Source organism: Camellia sinensis, chromosome 12 (assembly GCF_055761805.1).
Source record: "Camellia sinensis isolate YWXY chromosome 12, ASM5576180v1, whole genome shotgun sequence".
NCBI lineage: Eukaryota > Viridiplantae > Streptophyta > Magnoliopsida > Ericales > Theaceae > Camellia > Camellia sinensis.
In genome coordinates this window covers 38374084-38383410 of record NC_138972.1, presented here as the reverse complement: position 1 = coordinate 38383410, position 9327 = coordinate 38374084, and positions in this window count along the sequence as shown.

The window sequence follows — 9327 nt, the reverse complement described above, 5'->3', positions numbered from 1 at the left end:
AAAGACTGACTCGATACCCGATGCTCAAAATGCGTGCCAGACGCCACATCCAAAATATACCGAATGCCGCCCGCAGGTGGTTCACTTTCTGATTACATACTTGTAGTATCTGTGTCCTCAAAATCCAATAACTGGGTGCTAACGGACTTGGCTGAGGTGGGCGGGAGGATAACCTCGTTGTCGATTAAATCTTGCACCTCATGACGGAGGCAGAAACAATTGTCGGTAGCATGGCCTGTCTGCTGGTGGTACGCGCAGTACTGAGCAGCATCATGCGTAGCAGGGAGATTCTTCGGGAGAGGCCGAGGCTCCAAAGGTTTAAGGTGCCCCCTCTCAGCAAGGATCTGAAGTGCCTTAGACAGAGGCATGTAGAGAGCATGAAAGGTCCTACGCCCTCGGGGCAGGTATTTTGAAGTCTGAGCGTTCTTACTAGACGCACAAGCGAAAGGGTCGGCAGGCGCCACCTTGGCTTTCTGATCCTTTCCCGGTGCAGGGTTGGGAATAGGAGGAACTGTTATGGCATGACGAGGCCTATCCCGATTTTCTGACTGGCTTGAACTACCCTCAGGTGGAGTGGGGAAAGCATCATCCACAGTTTTTGCCACAACAGCGGATATCTGTTGCTTGTTCATCCCCCCGGCTTTCAAAGCCTCGACTGCCCGCAGCAGTTGTTCAATAGGATCGGCATCTACCTTCATTTTGTTCTTATCTCTGGCCTCAGCCTGGTCAAGGGTTTGGGTTACTACTTCAGAGTGAAGCCCGGTTGTCGCTGACATGTCGTGGCTGTAGCTGGAAGCCACCTCTGGCTGGCTGAGCTCTATCACAATCCGTCCCAGTAGCGGGGGCTCCTGTGGTATGAAATTCCCGGCATACGGTGCCGCTGGTGGCGAAGTCGACATTCCATAGGCCAGATCGGCCACGGATCTCTGGAGATCACCTATCATCCCCATCAATTCAAAGGTGGTGGGCTCACAAGCCTGGTACAACTGGGGGGCCTAGACCGGGTGCGCAACAGGCGACCTGGGTGGATGTGATATATCAATGTTGGTCTCGCTTTGCAGAGTGATCCCTTGATCTAATCCAGCCGTCATAACCACAATCTCTTCTGAATTCTGCGTCGTCATAAGCCCTGCCTCAATCAAAGGGGAACACTAGCTATTTTGTACCAATCCTCTGGATACTCTGAACTGAAAGGAAAAACAAACAGCATTTCAGCCCAAACAGATCAACCACAGGTGTAGCCGAACAATTGCACTCTATTGCTGATCACTGTTCCCCGAAATCACTGTTCCCAAAACTGAACCTGATACCCGTAGATAACTGATTCTCAACAACACTGATACTGGTACCCTCGGGCCCGATACTCAAATTTGCAAACTGGTATATACGTTCCTGTAGAGATACACTCTAAAGCACATAGCAGATAAGTGAGAACCAAAACACCCCTATGTTGGGGTAGGATTTCCCTGTCCTATTTTGCCAGGAGCTAGGGTTCCACTATGCACGCAGCAGTTTCAAACAACCTATAATCAGGTAAGCAGCCTATCCTAACCTGGAATGGTCACTATGGATCCGAATATGCACTAGGTCGAATGGTCGAAAAGGGTGCCCCGGTAAAACCGGGGTTTGTGTTCCCATGCTGTCAGAGCCCATAACCGGTCAGCCTTATGGTCATGCCTTGACAAGGCAAGCCTCCGGCAAACCGTTCAGGAATGGCAGATGGCAAACACAGTGTCCTAGACGCACCAATGCACATGCAATGCAAAGAGACACATAACTGAAATCAAAACAGGATATCACGAGTTCGAGTCAAGCTCTCTAAACTCCCCAGCGGAGCCGCCAGAAACTGTAACAAGTCCGCAGGGGACCTCGCTACAGTTCGGACTCGATTTGTGTCACGGTTCTTAATCTGAACCAAAGAGTCCAAATCCGGCAAATCATTTTGAGAAACAGATTTTTTGAAAAGAAGTGCCAAACATGGACTGCTTTGCCAGATACAGAGTCGCCACCTAAATATTTTAAAATGGGAGAATTTAGGAAACCCTGACTCGGTGCCAAAGGCCATGCGTCCGTCATCACCAAAGTTGCCTCGGCTCGGGAACTTGGGTACGATCGGGGAAGGTCAGCTATGAGCACCCCCTCTCGCCCGATCCGAAGATCGGCCTCTACTAACCGTGATATCCATTTTTGAAAACATTATGTGTTCTTATTCCAATTATTAGCCTAGAATTACTATGCTATGCGCACAGCACACAAGTATGGACTAGATTGCCTAATTTGGAGATAAGCATTGCATATCCATTTGTCTTGAAAAATACTTTGGAATTTGCTACTCGCGAGTAGGCTAAAATACGGATTTCAACGAGTTTTTCCAACTCAGACAATTCAACCTTCACCCACAGGCATTCAAACAGTTTATCACATAAGCATCTAGCCACATGGTAATCATACTGTCATGATAGCATTCACACGCATGCGATATGCTAAAGCAGGAAAATACTTACATCGTACTCCGTGCCAAAACAAAGAACTCGTTAGTAATCAATGCATGATCCAAGTCCATGTTTAAATGTCTAATGCAACACATACAAGATGCAATTAGAGTAGGCTCGGCTAATCCTTGACATGGCATGTGAAATGCAATCAATTGATGCACGTATTCAATTTGGAATTGAAGTACAAATGCAATTAGCATGATGTACCGAGCCCAATGCATGCAAGACAAATGTATGGATGCACGCATGCATAGCATAAGGTATGCTAATTTAAACATGACCTATTACTAACCATCAAAGCAGGTAAGTAAAAGGGAGAAAGAAGTGGGGGTTGGAAGACATGCACATACTCACCCACACTTATTACAAATTTGCCCTCGCTCGGAGGCACCAAATGAATATTACAAATTAACTAACTCGCAAGCTAATTAATCATTACAAATTATCTAATTAGTTAACAAACTAACTAAGCTAGGAAAAAGCAGTAAACTGCCTCGGGAAGAGAGATCAATGCGATGCATGCTCGGGTCTTGCTCGGAAGTGCACCGCCATGCATAGGCTGCCCCTGTTTTCCTTGCTATACTCCTCTGGAGACTTCCACAGTCTCAGAATTGCTTCCCTGGACATTGGGAGACATCACCGGCTACGTAGGATTGCCACCGGTAGTGGTATGTGGTCACCGGCCATTGGTGAAGCTATCGGCAGAGGGAGGATTATCGGTCGGCACTTAGCACTGCCGGTCGGCAGAGAGCTCCTGTAAAATCTGCAATTAACAGCAACAGAGGGCAAGGCAGAGCATGGCAATACAATTCAAGCAATGTATGCACCAATCATGTCCCTTATCATGTTAGTGACTCAAGGGGACATGCTTCTTGGTTCTCGGACCAACAATCGCGCATTTCAATGCGTGATGGCCCGAGGGACCAATTTATGCATGTTGATTTCAAAATGCAATGCAAACCAACAAACAAATGAGGAACTCAACCTCAATCATGGATGATCAAGAGGCAAAGCACGCATGCAATGCAACCTAAGCATGTTGACTAGGTATGCAACATGGTAATGCAAACAAGCATACAGGACATGCAAGGCATGAGATAATGCAACCAACAAGTATGCAAGGCACAATGTGGGTGTTTAAGCATGTAACCAAACATGTGACTTCATTCAATCAATGCAAGTTCCATCATACGACAACTCACCAATATGCTACAACATACAAGGAGTACATGCAACAAACAAAGGGATGGACTTGAACATGATTTGGGCAGTCCTAACTAGGCGTAAAACAGTGGCCAAAGCCAAGGAAATGAGGCCCAAAACACACGCACACATGTATGCAAATATGGTCCAATTCCTAAGGCCTACCAAAGAAGCATTGAACTACACTTAGTGCAACCACACATGGCATGAATTAAATGACTAAAAACAGAATCTTAGCATATTAAGACAAGGCCTAAAGATCACTTAGATGGCATCCAAATGACCTAAATTCAAAGGCATGCACAAATACCAAAACATGGAGCATGCTACACAAGCTTATAAGGCATCAAAGGGGCATCCAAGGAAACCATACAAGCATGTTAAAGGGACTGAAATGATGGTATAAATGGTGCCAAACCATCAACATAAGGCAAGTAATGCATGCTACACACTCACACACTTAAGGCCAACAAGCCAAAATGCAAAGGGGGCATATAATACATGGCATAGTCGACCTAGACAACTATGGAAAGACCTCAAACATGGAAAAATAAGCACAAAAGCTTCTCAAGACTAAGCCTAAAACATGCTAGAATAATGGTTTACAACCTAAGGCATGCTAAGGCCTAAACATGGCATTACAAGGTAGGTATGCTAAGCATGCATGGTGTACCAAAACCAACTAAAAACAGATGCATATTATGACATAATAAGCACAAAAAACAACTAAGGCATGGTCAACAAGAGCCTAAGCTAGGTGCTCCCTCAAGAGGCCAAAAATTGTCCTTTTCAAGGACAACAAGGAGAGGGGGTGGCCCTCTCCTTCTTGGGACTTCAAGGCACCATCCTTACCACTGAAATCCCTTAAGATTTCAGTGGTGAGGAGGCCCAAACGCCAAAGTCCCGGAGCTCACTCAAAATGGCTCAAAATGGGGCCTCTCAAGGCCTAAGAGGGGTTAAACACCTCCAAACCACAAAACACTCTAAACAAACTATTTAGAGCGCCTAAAAACAGAACTTTTTTGTATTATACACTAAGCTCAAAAACAGTTCTAAGATAGGAAAAAATAATATGCAAGAATGGGGAATAAAAGGGGAAGATTGTTACCCTTGAAGACCTCCTTCACAAATGGTGGACCAGCTGCTCCTCCAAGCTCAAAACCACCCAAGAACCTCAAGAACAACCTCTTAGAACCTCAGTAGCCAAGGGAAGGTGTAACACTATGTGTTTGTGTGCAATAGTAAGACACAAATACACTTATACACACACAAAGGTAAAAAGAGTGAGAGAAATAGAGATAGGTGTGACACAAACCCTAACCCTAATCTAGAGCTCTCCTCTGTATATTTTCTAACCTTTTTGTCCAACCCTAAAGCCAAGAGGGGAGGGCTCCTCTTATAGAGGAGTCAATCTTGTAAAGCTTACAAGGTAAGCTAACAAGGAAGCCATCCCTCCATACACGTGTATGGAGGGGAACAAAATGCCATACAACTGTATTAAAATATCTGCAAAAGTAGATGAACAGTAATCGGCTGCTCAAAATTGCCATTTTGGCAAAATGGACTGCCGACCGGCAACAAAGAATGCCGACCAGCAATATACATTGCCCATGGCAACAAAACACCAGTCGGTGGCCTCTGGCCATGGCCGGTGATGTGTGGGGATGCCTCACAAGGCATTCCCTGCCCCTCCAAGGCAAAACACAAGTGTTTGGTGCAAAACCAGACACTAAACAGTCGAGTCAAGAGATCCTGAGGCAAGGCGCACGAAGGTGTTGCTTCCATCAAACTTTGTATCTTCACATGTCGAAGGTGTTGCTTCCATCAAACTTTTCTGCATCGAACTTAGCATGAGACACCGAGGTCCAATGCCTAGAGTTGCTTGTAGTCACTGGGTTACTTATGGACCCGATTGAGAGTGCTCAATAATCTCCATCACAAACAATAATGGACGCTTGAAATACTCGGAACACGGCAAATTCTAAGCTCCCAAAAACTTTGTTAAAAGTTTAGGTCTAAATATCAAAAAACGGAATCTGCGGTTGTGTCCAAAATGGTGATTTAGCAAGGAAAGCACTTTCTCCACCTCTCTAGGGGCCTCAATGAAATTTCTCCAAATCTAGAGGCCAAATTACAATTTCCCAAAACTCCAGGGACCTTACTACAACTTATAGAAGTTTCAGGGGCTAAATTGCAATTTTAGCAAGATTAGGGGCAGAAATGTAATTTTCCAAACTTTTAGGGGCATCCCTACAATTTTAGAAATTTTGGCTAACTGGGATGATGTGATGACGTGGCGAACACATATACTGATGTGGTGATGATGTGGCGGTTGAGCTAGCACTGACGATGCTCATATGTGGCAATGACTTGGCAGCCACATGGTTTAGGCATGGCAGTGACTGGGCTGACACCTAGCATTGATGTGGCAATGTTGCAGAAATAATTTGCAATATTGTTGCACCAAAGACTTGAACCATGGCCAAGGGAGAGATATGCTCAACCTTAACCACTTGGACAAAGCTCCACTTAGTGTTGGATTTCCTTCAAAATATATAGTTGAAGTATATATTTTGGTGCCACAAAGTCGTTTTCTTCCTCTTGCCGCGCGTGGGTCTTCTGGTTCAGAGTTGACTTTACGTGCTAAACTTTGACCGGAGCATGTAGGCCACTCCAATGTCCGTTTTGGTCGTTCTTTTTGGGTCTGGACTCCTCTCATCAAGACGGATCTCTTGGTATATTAAGAAGTTGATTTCGACAACTTTGAATTTTTCAATTTATAGAAAACGGAGTTGCGGACGCTTTATTTTGGCACAACGATGCTCTAATACCAATTTGTTGTGCTTAAGAGGCAGAAAACAATCACACATAAGCACACAAGTAAAAACACACAAAGATTTATGTGGTTCGGCAAATCGCCTATATCCACAGGCTGCGGATTTCATTATATGGAGAGAAATACAACTATGGAGGAGGAGGAGACACTACTCTCACTCAATTCACACTCACTCACTCAGTTGCTTACACTTTGCATACACTCTCTAATTTCACCACACAAAACTCCTCCCATTTACTTCCCATTTTATAGATGCAATGGGAGAGCCATCTCTAGCTTTTTAGTTTGTCTTCAACCAGCAGCCATTGTTGACAAAGAAAATCTGAGCCAATCTTCCACAGTTTCTTATGCTTTCCAAATGCACCTTGTAGCCCTGCAGATACTGCATGTTCTGTGAGATTCCGACCCTACAGGAGCTAATATTAAGAGAGCAAGTAGAGAAGCACCGAGTAATAATTTTGCCGGCCTGATTATTAAATGTGGCTATTTGGTTGCTGCTGCAATTCCACTCCATGGCCATGAATACGTCGTTTGTTTCTGAGAAGCGAAAAGAGCTAGATCTCAAGTCAATACTTGAGCTTACGTTGATGATGTTGTTGTTGATGATGATGGTGCAGTTGAGAGATGTTACCGGATTGTTGACTGTAAGGTAGTTTCCATTCAATGAAATTTCCAGCACCTCAAGATCGATCGTTGTTAAGTAAGGTGCGACCGTGAGGCTGCTGCTACTTGGGTTCTTACACTCTATGGAGAACCATTTATTAAAGTAACAATTGCGACCCATTTCAAAATGATATGGAATTGTAACATTTCCGCAGTATTCTAGACAACCAAGCCTCACATAAGAAAGAGCCAAAGTTTTTGTCAGCCATAGCAGCAACTACAACGCCAGGAGGAGGAAAGATGAGGAGGAGAAGTTTTTAGCAAAGCCATATATATTTTTTCAACAATGCTACGTGGCTTGAATTTTATGGATCGAATGTCTCAAAATGACGTTGTTTTGGGTGTAAAACGACGTCGTTTTGACACATTCGAGCCATTCAGACCATACAAATTCGGGCTACCAAGTATTTTTCATATTTTTTTCCTCTATAGTTTCTAAGTTCTATATATATTTCTCATATTTTATATTATTTTCCTACCCTATGTAAAACGTTTATGTAGAAGAAGTTTTGAGATTCCTAGTTGTCATAATTGACCGCAATTGAATAATAGAAAAAAGCCTCTACTATATGTTTGACTCTTTTTTATTTTTTTAATACTATGCTTGTACTAGAATGAAAATGAAATCCTTCAATAATACAAATGAAATATCTTTCATTACAATTTTAGAATAAAAAATACCACAATCCTGATATATACATACCACACACATGCACGTCAATTGTTGAACTTCATTACAAAGATTGCAAATTTCCACACGGCATATTAATACTATGAAAAGTATACTTTGAACTAGCAAATTATAAATAATAGATCATTTTTTTAAAATTAAAATTTAATTATGACGTGTCAGGTTAACACAAATAATAATGATTTAGGTTAGTGTCAAACTAGCTTAATATCAAGTTGACACAAAAAATCTATTTAATAGAAGATTAGTTCTATATTGTAATGTTATTTTCACCCAAAAAAAAAAATGTGTGTCTTGATATGTTTCAATTCCATAAGTAAGGAGGGGTGAACAAAAAAAATTGTTTCCATACAAAAAATACCATAAATGGGGATTAATTAAGCGGATCAGTCTTGTCTCTCCACTTATTTAAATATGTTGTGTTTTTAATCACAAAATGAGATTAATATGACATGATATCGTGTTATATTTGATATTTACTTGTTACATACATAAAAACTAATTATAGAGTTAGACACATAATACAAAAAAATAAATTATAACTAAAAAAACTCTTATTCCTTCATATAGATTATATATATATATAATTTTTTTTTTTAATATCATGCCTGGAATGAAATGAGAAGAAAAATTTTCCTTGGAAGTGCTGCTTTGCTTGCAATGGTCATCTTCACTTGAGGTGCAAGATTCAAATTTGTAAGTCTATTCATGTGTTTAAGAAAGTCTTCATCTTCATTTTCTCCAGGTACGTGAATGAAAAATCAAAAGAAGATTTTTGCCACAACTAGCAGACTTTCATATTTTCAAGTTTACTTTAAAAGTCATCATTTTCTCGAAGTATTTGTTAAAAATTTTGAAAATTAATTTTTTCAATGACAAGAAAATCGAGAAAATTACTTGTACTTACGTACATCTTATATTCTAATCACATCTGCTTCAAATTTATACTTATGAAGATGAATATGTATGCAATGCACAAATGCATGTGAATGTTATTATGCACAAATCAAGACTGCTTTACCAAAAAGTTAATTTAAATAAATAAATAAATAAAAGGTTGCACAAAAAAATATCATGGCAAATTAAAGTTAATTTAGACCATACCATGCTACAGAATTGGCATGAACTGTCAAAATTGAAGAGCATTGTACATAGTGGTCTTGTTTGATTAACATGATTAATACTGTCAAAATGTGCTTTGACATGTTTAAATCCTATAAGTAAGGACAGGTTGAACCAAAAAAAAAAAAAAAAAATTGTTTCATGTAAAAAATATCATAAGTGGGGATTAAGTGGACCAGTCTTATCTCCTCACTATCCAAATATGTCGTGTTTTTCATCACAAAATGAAATTGATATGATCTCGTGGTATCATTTATATCTAATATTTACTTGTTACGAACATAGAAACTAATTATAGAGTTAGACACATTATAATT